A 12,816-nucleotide genomic window follows, 5' to 3' on the forward strand; every position below is an offset into this window, starting at 1 on the left:
GTGTTGTGTTATAGGAGACAGAAGGAGAGGTCCATCTGTGTTGTGTTATAGGAGACAGAAGGAGAGGTCCATCTGTGTTGTGTTATAGGAGACAGGAGGAGAGGTCCATCTGTGTTGTGTTATAGGAGACAGAAGGAGAGCTCCATCTGTGTTGTGTTATAGGAGACAGAAGGAGAGATCCATCTGTGTTGTGTTATAGGAGACAGGAGGAGAGGTCCATCTGTGTTGTGTTATAGGAGATAGAAGGAGAGGTCCATCTGTGTTGTGTTATAGGAGATAGAAGGAGAGGTCCATCTGTGTTGTGTTATAGGAGACAGAAGGAGAGGTCCATCTGTGTTGTGTTATAGGAGACAGGAGGAGAGGTCCATCTGTGTTGTGTTAAAGAAGGAGAGGTCCATCTGTGTTGTGTTATAGGAGACAGGAGGAGAGGTCCATCTGTGTTGTGTTATAGGAGACAGAAGGAGAGGTCCATCTGTGTTGTGTTATAGGAGATAGAAGGAGAGGTCCATCTGTGTTGTGTTATAGGAGATAGAAGGAGAGGTCCGTCTGTGTTGTGTTATAGGAGGAGAGGTCCATCTGTGTTGTGTTATAGGAGACAGGAGGAGAGGTCCATCTGTGTTGTGTTATAGGACTCCCCCGCCTCCCCCTTAGTCCTCCCTGACTCTCCCCTCACACCTCCCTCACTACCCCCTGACTCTCCCCTCACTCCTCCCTGACTTCCCCCTGAATCCCCCCTGAATCCCACTCACTCCCCCGCCTCCCCCTTAGTCCTCCCTGACTCTCCCCTCACACCTCCCTCACTACCCCCTGAATCCCCCCTAAATCTCTCTGACTCCCCCCTGACTCTCCCCGCCTCCCCCTCTCACTCGACACCTTGTAGAGTCCATGCCTTGACAAATTGAGGCTGTTCTGAGGGCTGTAGGGGGTGCAAATCAATATTACGGAGATGTTTTTAAGGTTTTGTATACTCAGTGTTTTTATTTTTAAGCATTTTAAATCATATTAATTTAATGACCTTTTAAATGGTGATGAGGCCAGGCTGCCACAGAAATATATATAAAAATGTAAACCAAATTAAATATATATATTTTATATACGGTTGAAGTCAGAAGTTTACATACACCTTGCCCAAATACATTTAAACTCAGTTTTTCACAATTTCTGACATTTAATCCTAGTAGAAATTCCCTGTTTTAGGTCAGTTAGGATCACCACTTTATTTGAAGAATGTGAAATGTCAGAATAATAGTAGAGAGAATCATTTATTTCAGCTTTTATTTATTTCAGCTTTTATTTCTTTCATCACATTCCCAGTGGGTCAGAAGTTTACATACACTCAATTAGTATTGGGTAGCATTGCCTGTAAATTGTTTAACTTGGGTCAAACGTTTCGGGTAGCCTCCCACAAGCTTCCCACAATAAGTTGGGTGAATTTTGGCCCATTCCTCCTCACAGAGCTGGTGTAACTGAGTCAGGTTTGTAGGCCTCCTTGCTCGCACATGATTTTTCAGTTCTGCCCACAGATTTTCCAGCCTCATGATGCCATCTATTTTGTGAAGTGCACCAGTCCCTCCTGCAGCAAAGCACCCCACAACATGATGCTGCCAGCCCGTGCTTCACAGTTGGGATGGTGTCCTTCGGCTTGAAAGCCTCCCCCTTTTTCCTCCAAACCTAACGATGGTCATTATGGCCAAACAGTTCTATTTTTGATTCATCAGACCAGAGGACATTTCTCCAACAAGTACGATCTTTGTCCCCATGTGCAGGTGCAAACTGTAGTCTGGCTTTTTTATGGAGGTTTTGGAGCAGTGGCTTCTTCCTTGCTGAGAGGCCTTTCAGGTTAAGTCGATATAGGACTTTTAATGTGGATATAGATACTTTTTGTACCTGTTTCCTCCAGCATCTTCACAAGGTCCTTTGCTGTTGTTCTGGGATTGATTTGCACTTTTCGCACCAAAGTACGTTCATCTCTAGGAGACATAACGCATCTCCTTCCTGAGCGGTATGAAAGCTGCGTGGTCCCATGGTGTTTATACATGCATACTATTCTTTGTACAGATGAAATTGGTACCTTCAGGTATTTGGAAATTGCTCCCAAGGATGAACCAAACTTGTGAAGGTCTTGGTTGATTTCTTTTGATTTTCCCATGATGTCAAGCAAAGAGGCAATGAGTTTGAAGGTAGGCCTTGAAATACATCCACAGGTACACCTCCAATTGACTCAAATGATGTCAATTAGCCTATCAGAAGCTTCTAAAGCCATGGCATTATTTTCTGGAATTTTCCAAGCTGTTTAAAGGCACAGTCAACTTAGTGTATGTTAACTTCTGACCCACTGGAATTGTGATACAGTGAGTTATAAGTGAAATAATCTGTCTGTAAACAATTGACGCAAAAATGACTTGTGTCATTCACAAAGTAGATGTCCTAACCAATTTGCCAAAACTATAGCTAGTTAACAAGAAATGTGTGGAGTGGTTGAAAAATGAGTTTTAATGACTCCAAACTAAGTGTATGTAAACTTCCAACTTCAACTGTATATTTATATATATATTTTTCTCCAGAAAAGCCCTGGCGCTCAACACAGGGTGCATTGGCCAATTCCATGACAACTTCGGCTTTAGCTTGCTTATATAGAGCAGGTACTTCCTGTTTGCTGATATGGGTGGGAGAGGGAAGTTCGTAACGTGGGTCGAGCACTTTCATGAGGTGCTGAAACCCCGTATTCTCGACCACTGAGAATGGCCTCATATCTGCGGCTATAAACTTAACATTATCGCTCTTGTCATTTATTTGGCCCGGTCAGAATCAGCTGCAAAGGGCTTCGGTGGAAGGAATACTGGGGTGATGTGTCCGTAAATGTTTCAAACGTTTCAACATGTTTGAGGTGTTGGCAGCTGCATGGGCTATTCTCATTGGGGGGAATTCCGACCCCAGTTAACTTAAGGCTAGGCGTCCTGCTAGCGGGACACCTGTCGACAACATCCGGTGAAATTGGAGGGCGTGCAAATCAAATAAATTATCGTAATATTAAACATTTATAAACATACAAGTATCTTATATCGTTTAAAAGCTTAAATTCTTGTTAATCTAACTGCATTGTCCGATGTACAAGAGGCTTTACAGCGAAAGCATACCATGCGATTGTTTGAGGACGGCACCCCACATCAAAATATTTTTCAACCAGCACAGGCTTCATAAAATCACAAATAGTGATTAAATAAATCACTTACTTTTGAAGATCTTCCTCTGTTTCCAATCCCAAGTGTCCCAACATGAATGGTCGTTTTGTTGTTCTTCTTTATATCCCAAAAAGTCAGTTTAGTTGGCGCCATCGATTTCAGTAATCCACTCGTTCAACATGCAGACAAAGGAGTCCAAAAAGCCACCTCTAAACTTTGTTCAAACAACTCAAACTACGTTTCTATACAATCCTCAGGTACCCTAAAATGTCAATAAACTATAATATTACATACGGAAATGAGTATATTCAATAGAAAAGTAAAATTAGTAAGGGCTTGTCCTCTTCGTCGCGTGCCAACAGACTGATATTGTACCGGGACTGTTTGTACAAAAACTCCAAATTATTGCTCGTTTTTTGAAGAAACAATGAACAAAGACTGTTGACATCTAGTGGAAGCCATAGGAATTGCAATCTGGGAGCTGGAATTACATAGAACCCATAGCTTTCCATTATAAGAGCCTTGCAGCTCAAAAAAAATAATAATAATTCAATGAAATTTTTGGGGAAAAAAAGGCAAACTCAGCTCCATCATTCATTGAATCAGATGGCTTATTCATGACAAAACTAACTGATATTGCCAACTACTTTAACCCTTGTGTGGTTTTCAGGTCTGTGGGACCCATATTCAATGTTTAGTAGAAGAAAAATGTGTATGTGTATTCCTCCTCGCTGGGCCTGCTGGTTCAACATAGCATCAAGAACCTGTCTGTCTCCCACAAAACTATTTTATATTTATTTAACCAGGCAAGTCTTAAGAACAAATTCTTATTTACAATGACAGCCTACCGGGGTACAATGGGTTAACTGCCTTGTTCAGGGGCAGAACGACAGAGTTTTACCTTGTCAGCTCAGGGATTCGATCTAGCAACCTTTCTGTTACTGGCCCAACGGCTCTTACCACTAGGCTACCTGCTGCCCCACAATGTCTTGCTGGAATCTGCACAATGTTATTACAATCCATTATTTCGATACGTTGTAAAAAATTCTGTATTTTTCCACACTCTACCCCAGCCAGGTGAAAACTGGGGGAGGGACACAACAAATAAATAGCTTTGTATGTGTGGCTCCTTACCACAATCAATCAGTATGGCAAAAATAATCTCTGCTTAGAAATAATTGTTGCAGAGAGAGAAGCTAGTGTGGAAGGAGCGTCTTCCACTTTGAAAGATGAAGAATGTTCTGAATATGAGGATCATGTCTCTGTCAATTCGGAGTCTGACAGTGAGTTGGAAGAAGAGGATGAGATTGACCCTCAGCCAGCCCCAGGACCAGCCCATCAGCAGCCAGGACCAGCCCATCAGCAACCATCCTCAGGAACAGCCCGTCAGCAACCAGCTCATCAGCTGCCTGCAGGAGGAGAAATATGGATGTAAAAAAATTGTGAAATTGAATGGTCTTCTTGCCCAAGGAATCAGCCATCCGCATGGCTGCCAATGTGATAATAATGCAGCCAAGGCTGACATGGATGGCGGTTACTAATGTGCAGGACATAAAGTCTTCTTTTGAACTATTCATCCCAGACACCATCCAGGAAATCATTCTGAACTGCACTAATTTGGAGAGAAGGTGTGTTTTTGGAGAGAGATGGACCAAAGTAATTTACATGCATACTTTGGGGTTCTTATCCTTGCTGGTATTTTCAGATCCAATGTGGAATCCACAGAATCCCTGTGGGATGCAGAAACTGGCCAATAATTTGTCAGTGTGACAATGTCTCTGGAAAACTTTTACATTATCTCCAGGATTATCCTCTTCGATAACCGAGACACCAGACCAGCTCGGTGTCAGAGAGACAAGCTAGCTGCAATCAGGTCAGTGTGGGGCAAGTGGGTGGACCGCCTTCCCCTGTTTTACAACCCTGGGCCCAACGTTACTGTTGATGAGCAGTTTCTGTCATTTACGGGCCGCTGCCCCTTCCTTCTAAACCCGCAAAATATTTGAGTAAAGCCAGTGTGTAAATAATTATGAATAGATCCACCATTGAGCACAAAAACAACACTTGTTACAGAATATTTTACATAGAAATAACATCTGTCAGACAAACCATGCCTGACAACATGATCCAATAAGACAGAAAAATAGAAGAACATTTAAAGGCTGTGGACATTGTATGCGGATGACGCAACAGTATACATGTCAGCTACTAAAAGTGTTGTATTTGGGACAAAACATTCACTAATCCCTAAACCTCAACTAAATCCTAAACTGCTTGGAGTAACCCTGGATTGTAAACAGTCATGGTCAGAACATATTGATACAAATCAAATTAAGTTTTATTGGACACATACACATATTTAGCAGATGTTATTGCTGGTGTAGCGAAACACTTATGTTCCTAACTTCAACAGTGAAGTAATATCTAACAATACACACATCTGAAAGCAAAATAATGGAATTAAGAAATATATAAACATAGACTAAAATACAGTAGAATATAAGAGAATAAAGTATGGCAAAGTCGCTCTTTGCCATGCAAATGAACTGAATCCCTCCAAAAAACATGTCAGCCCTGCCACAAAAGGACCAGCTGACATCATGTCAGTGATTCTCTTGTTAACACAGGTGTGAGTGTTGACAAGGCTGGAGATCACTCTGTCATGATTATTGAGTTCGAATAACTGACTGGAAGCTTCAAAAGGAGGGTGGTGCTTGGAATCATTGTTCTTCCTCTGTCAACCATGCGAAACACGTGACGTCATCATTGCTTTGCACAAAAAGGGCTTCACAGGCAAGGATATTGCTGCCAGTAAGATTGCACCTAAATCAACGATTTATCGGATCATCAAGAACTTCAAGGAGAGCGGTTCAATTGTTGTAAAGAAGGCTTCAGTGCGCCCAAGGAAGTCCAACAAGCGCCAGGACCATCTCCTAACGTTGATTCAGCTGCGGGATCGGGGCACCACCCGTACAGAGCTTGCTCAGGAATGGCAGCAGGCAGGTGTGAGTGCATTTGCATGCACAGTGAGGCGAAGACTTTTGGAGGATGGCCTGGTGTCAAGAAGGCCAGCAAAGAAGCCACTTCTCTCCAGGAAAAACATAAGGAACAGACTGATATTCTGCAAAAGTTACAGGGATTGGACTGCTGAGGACTGGGGTAAAGTCATTTTCGCTGATGAATCCCCTTCCCGTTTGTTTGGGGCATCCGGAAAAAAGATTGTCCGGAGAAGACAAGGTGAGTGCTACCATCAGTCCTGTGTCATGCCAACAGTAAAGCATCCTGAGACCATTCATGTGTGGGGTAGCTTCTCAGCCAAGGGAGTGGGCTCACTCACAATTCTGCCTAAGAACACAGCCATGAATAAAGAATGGTACTAACACATCCTCCGAGAGCAACTTCTCCCAACCATCCAGGAACAGTTTGGTGACAAACAATGCCTTTTCCAGCATGATGGAGCACCTTGCCATAAGGCAAAAGTGATAACTAAGTTGCTCGGGGAACAAAACATCAATATTTTGGGTCCATGGCCAGGAAACTCCCCAGACCTTAATCCCATTGAGAACTTGTGGTCAAACCTCAAGAGGTGGAGAAACAAAAACGCACAAATTCTGACAAACTCCAAGCATGGATTATGCAAGGATGGGCTGCCATCAGTCAGGATGTGGCCCAGAAGTTAATTGACAGCACGCCAGGGTGGATTGCAGAGGTCTTGAAAAAGAACAGTCAACACTGCAAATATTGACTCTTTGCATCAACTTCCCTGGCCTTCCCTGTGGCTCAGTTGGTAGAGCATGGTGTTTGCAACGCCAGGGTTGTGGGTTCGATTCCCACGGGGGGCCAGTACGAAAAAAAATAAGGGAAGAAAAAATGAAATGTATACATTCACTACTGTAAGTCGCTCTGGATAAGAGCGTCTGCTAAAAAAATTATAATAATAAAAAAAAAAACATGTAATTGTCTATAAAAGCTTTTGACACTTATGAAATGCTTGTAATTACTCTTCAGTATTCCATAGTAGCATCTGACAAAAATATCTAAAGACACTGAAGCAGCAAACTTTGTGAAAATTAATATTTGTGTCACTCTCAAAACTTTTGGCCACAACTTTACAGTTGAAGTTGCAAGTTTACATACACTTAGGTTGGAGTCAATAAATCTCCACAAATTTTTTGTTAACAAACTATAGTTTTGGCAAGTCGGTTTGGACATCTACTTTGTGCATGACAGAAGTCATTTTTCCAAAAATTGTTTACAGACAGATTATTTCACTGTATCACAATTCCAGTGGGTCAGAAGTTTACATACACTAAGTCGACAGTGCCTTTAACCTGTTGTGGTATAGGGGGCGATGAGAAGATGCCATGCAGGAAGTGGCCTGTCTGACAATTTCTTGCCCTTCTTGATTATCTCTATCCATTACAGAGGATCTCTGCTAATACGTGACACTTCCTACGGCTCCCATGGGCTCTGAGAAGGCGACAAAAAGCTGAATCGTGGCTTTGCAGGCTCTGGTTGAAAAAAAGTAGCGCGTTTGGGTAGTGGCTGGTTATAGTACTGTGAGACTCAGGCACGTGCCCGCGTCGACCGAATGCTTTGTTTTCTTTCCTCTGTTTACCTAAACGCAGATTCCCGGTCGGAATATTATCGCTTTTTTACGAGAAAAATGGCATAAAAATGGATTTTAAACAGCGGTTGACATGCTTCGAAGTACGGTAATGGAATATTTAGAATTTTTTTGTCACGAATTGCGCCATGCTCGTGACCCTTATTTACACTTCGGATAGTGTCTTGAACGCACGAACAAAACGCCGCTATTTGGATATAACGATGGATTATTTTGGACCAAACCAACATTTGTTATTGAAGTAGCAGTCCTGGGAGTGCATTCTGACGAAGACAACAAAGGTAATCAAACTTTTGTAATAGTAAATCGGAAATTGGTCAGGGCTAAACTTGGTGGGTGTCTAAATAGCTAGCCGTGATGGCTGGGCTATGTACTCAGAATATTGCAAAATGTGCTTTCACTGAAAAGCTATTTTAGAAATCGGACACCTCGATTGCACAAAGGAGTTCTGTATCTATAATTCTTAAAATAATTGTTATGTTTTTTGTGAACGTTTATCGTGTGTCACGGCTATCGTCGGTGAAGGAGGACCAAAATGCAGCAGGACTGTGTTTGTTCATTTTGAACATTTATTAAATCAAAATGAACACAAAAACAACAAACAAGAGAACGAACGATCCACAGACAGTCTGGCAAGGCACAAGGCTAAACACAGAACAATCTCCCACAAACACACAGACAAACACACCCAACTAATATAGGACTTCCAATCAAAGGCAACACCACACAGCTGCCTTCAATTGGAAGTCCACCCCAATTAACTCTACATAGAAACACACTTACTAGACTACGCATAGAAATACATAAACATAGACCATAAACCAAAAACCCGGAAATACTAAATCAAACACCCTTTTACCAAAACACCACCCCGGACCACATAAAACAAATACCCTCTGCCACATCCTGACCAAACTACAATAACAATTAACCCTTATACTGGCCAGGACGTGACAGTACCCCCCCCCCCCCCCTTAAAGGTGCTAACCCCGGAAGCACCTTAAAAAAAATAAAAAAAACAACCCCAAACAACAAAATTAAAATTCTACTACTCAAGGGAGGGAAGGGAGGGTGGCTGCCGTCAACAACGGCACACCCCCCCAACCCACCTATATCTGGAGGTGGCTCCGGTTCTGGCCGTTGCAGGCAGTCGGGCCACTCTGGCAGCTCGGGCCAGTCTGGGCAGTCTGGCAGCTCGGGACAGTCTGGCAGCTCGGGACAGTCTGGCAGCTCGGGACAGTCTGGGCAGTCTGGCAGCTCGGGACAGTCTGGGCATTCTGGGCAGTCTGGCAGCTCGGGACAGTCTGGCAGCTCGGGACAGTCTGGGCAGTCTGGCCACTCCGGCGGTTCAGGGCAGTCTGGCCACTCCGGCGGTTCAGGGCAGTCTGGCGGGCAGCTCTGGCGACTGTTGACTGGCGGGCAGCTCTGGCGACTGTTGACTGGCGGGCAGCTCTGGCGACTGTTGACTGGCGGGCAGCTCTGGCGACTGTTGACTGGCGGGCAGCTCTGGCGACTGTTGACTGGCGGGCAGCTCTGGCGACTGTTGACTGGCGGGCAGCTCTGGCGACTGTTGACTGGCGGGCAGCTCTGACGACTGTTGACTGGCGGGCAGCTCTGACGACTGTTGACTGGCGGGCAGCTCTGACGACTGTTGACTGGCGAGGCTGGGTTTACGCACTTGAAGCCTGGTGCGTGGTGCTGGTACTGGGCGTACCAGATTGTGAACACGCACCTCCAGGCTAGTGCGGGGAGCGGGAACAGGACGAGTCGGACTGGGTTGACGCTCTTCCGGGTCCGCACGAGAGACAGGAGCTGGAAACCCAGGGCTATGGAGGCGCACAGTCGGTCTTGATCTTACCTCCTGCACAACCCGTCTTGGCTGGATGGAACTAGTAGCCCTGTACGAGTGGGGTGCTTGTACAGGGCAGACTGGGCTGTGCAGGGGCCTGATGGTAGCCGTGCGTAGAGCGGGAGTTGGGTAGCCTGGTCCTCGGAGGCGTACCGGCGACCAGATGCGCTGCGCAGGCATCCTCCTACCAGGCTGGATGCCCGCTCTAGCACGGCACCTGCGAGGGGCTGGAATAACGCGCACCGGACTGTGCGTGCGTATGGGTGCGCTCCTCAGCGAAACATGGCGCTCTCCACCTCATACGCTCCTCCATATAACCACGGGTAGCTGGCTTCCGGCTCTTCCTATGCCTAGCCAAACTACCCGTGTGCCCCCCCCAAAAAAATTATTGGGGGTGCCTCTCGTGCTTCAACGCCAGTCGTGTTCCTCGGAAATGTTCCCGGTCCATACCAGCCTTTCGCCTTTCCTCTCTCTCTCACACCACCTGACCCCATGGAAGGCGATCTTTTCCTGATTGGATCTCCTCCCAAGTGTAGGAGCCTTCTCCCTTCGAGATCTCCTCCCAAGTCCATCTCTCACCATAGTCCAACTCAAAATCCCATTGCTCCTTCCTCTGCTGCTTGGTCCTGGTTTGGTGGGAGATTCTGTCACGGCTATCGTCGGTGAAGGAGGACCAAAATGCAGCAGGACTGTGTTTGTTCATTTTGAACATTTATTAAATCAAAATGAACACAAAAACAACAAACACGAGAACGACCGATCCACAGACAGTCTGGCAAGGCACAAGGCTAAACACAGAACAATCTCCCACAAACACACAGACAAACACACCCAACTAATATAGGACTTCCAATCAAAGGCAACACCACACAGCTGCCTTCAATTGGAAGTCCACCCCAATTAACTCTACATAGAAACACACTTACTAGACTACACATAGAAATACATAAACATAGACCATAAACCAAAAACCCGGAAATACTAAATCAAACACCCTTTTACCAAAACACCACCCCGGACCACATAAAACAAATACCCTCTGCCACGTCCTGACCAAACTACAATAACAATTAACCCTTATACTGGCCAGGACGTGACATCGTGAGTAATTTAGTAAATTCACCGGAGGTTTGCTGGGGGTATGCTAGTTCTGAACGTCACATGCTAATGTAAAAAGCTGGTTTTTGATATAAATATGAACTTGATTGAACAAAACATGCATGTATTGTTTAACATAATGTCCTAGGTGTGTCATCTGATGAAGATCATCAAAGGTTAGTGCTGCATTTAGCTGTCTTCTGGGTTTTTGTGACATTATATGCTAGCTTGAAAAATGGGTGTCTGATTATTTCTGGCTGGGTACTCTGCTGACATAATCTAATGTTTTGCTTTCGTTGTAAAGCCTTTTTGAAATCGGACAGTGTGGTTAGATCAACGAGAGTCTTGTCTTTAAAATGGTGTAAAATAGTCATATGTTTGAGAAATTGAAGTAATAGCATTTCTAAGGTATTTGAAAATCGCGCCACGGGATTATACTGGCTGTTGCGAAGGTGGGACGATTTCGTCCCGCCTAGCCCAGAGAGGTTAAGTACGGTAATGGAACATTTTGAATTTTTTTGTCTCGAAATGCGCTCGCGCGTTACCCGTTGGATAGTGACCTGAACGCACGAACAAAACAGAGGTATTTGGACATAACTATGGATTATTTGGAACAAAAACAACATTTCTTGTGAAAGTAGCAGTCCTGGGAGTGCATTCTGACTAAGATCAGCAAAGGTAATACAATATTTCTAATACTAATTCTGAGTTTAGTGTGCCTTGAACTTGGCGGGTGTGAAAATAGCTAGGCGTGATGGCTGAGCTATGTACTCAGAATATTGAAAAATGTGCTTTCGCCGAAAAGCTATTTTAAAATCTGACACAGCGATTGCATAAAGGAGTTGTGTATCTATAATTCTTAAAATAATTGTTATGTATTTTGTCAACGTTTATGAAGAGTATTTTTGTAAATTCACCGGAAGTTTGTGGTGGGAAATACATTTTCTGAACATCATGCGCCAATGTAAAAAGCAGTTTTTGGATATAAATATGAACTTGATTGAACAAAACATACATGTATTGTATAACAATGTCCTAGGAGTGTCATCTGATGAAGATCGTCAAAGGTTAGTACATCATTTAGCTGTGTTTTCGGTTTCTGTGACATATACCCTTGCTTGTGAAATGGCTGTGTGATTATTTGTGTCTATGTACCCTTCCTAACATAATCTAATGTTTTGCTTTCGCTGTAAAGCCTTTTTGAAATCGGACAATGTGGTTAGATTAAGGAGTCTTATCTTTAAAATGGTGTAAAATAGTTGATTGTTTGAGAAAATTGAATTGTGGTATTTTAGCTGTTTTTGAATTTTGCGCCATGCGATCCCATTGGCTGTTGGCTAGGTGTCCCGCTGGCGGAACGGGGTTTGCAACTGCACATGGGGACAAAGATAGTACTTTTTGGAAAAATGTCCTCTGGTCTGATGAAACAGAAATAGAACTGTTTGGCCATAATGACCATCGTTATGTTTGGAGAAAAAGGGGGAGGCTTGCAAGCCGAAGAACACCATCCCAACCGTGAAGCACGGGGGCGGCAGCATCATGTTGTGGGGTGCTTTGCTGCAGGAGGGACTGGTGCACTTCACAAAATAGATGGCATCATGAATAGGAAAATGATGTGGATATATTAAAGCAACATCTCAAGACATCATTCAGAAATTTAAAGCTTGGTCCCAAATGGGTCTTCCAAATGGACAATGACCCTAAACATACTTCCAAAGTTGTGGCGAAATGGCTTAAGGACAACAAAGTCAAGGTATTGGAGTGGCCATCACAAAGACCTGACCTCAATCCTATAGAAACTTTGTGGGCAGAACTGAAAAAGTGTGTGCGAGCAAGGAGGCCTACAAACCTGACTCAATTACACCAGCTCTGTCAGGAGGAATGGGACAAAATTCACCCAACTTATTGTGGGAAGCTTGTGGAAGGCTACCTGAAACGTTTGACCCAAGTTAAACAATTTAAAGGAAATGCTACCAAATACTAATTGAGTGTATGTAAACTTCTGACCCACTGGGAATGTGATGAAAGAAATAAAAGCTGAAATAAATATTTCTCTCTACTAT

The 12,816-nt window shown here is 43.9% G+C and overlaps 1 protein-coding gene across 1 annotated transcript in view; it reads left to right on the top strand.

Annotated features, from left to right (window-relative positions):
• The window catches only part of sipa1l2 (signal induced proliferation associated 1 like 2), a 564,521-nt gene that overhangs the window by 452,525 nt on the left and 99,180 nt on the right, over window positions 1-12,816 (top strand).

Source organism: Salmo salar, chromosome ssa19, assembly GCF_905237065.1.
Source record: "Salmo salar chromosome ssa19, Ssal_v3.1, whole genome shotgun sequence".
In the NCBI taxonomy this organism is placed as follows: Eukaryota; Metazoa; Chordata; class Actinopteri; order Salmoniformes; family Salmonidae; genus Salmo; species Salmo salar.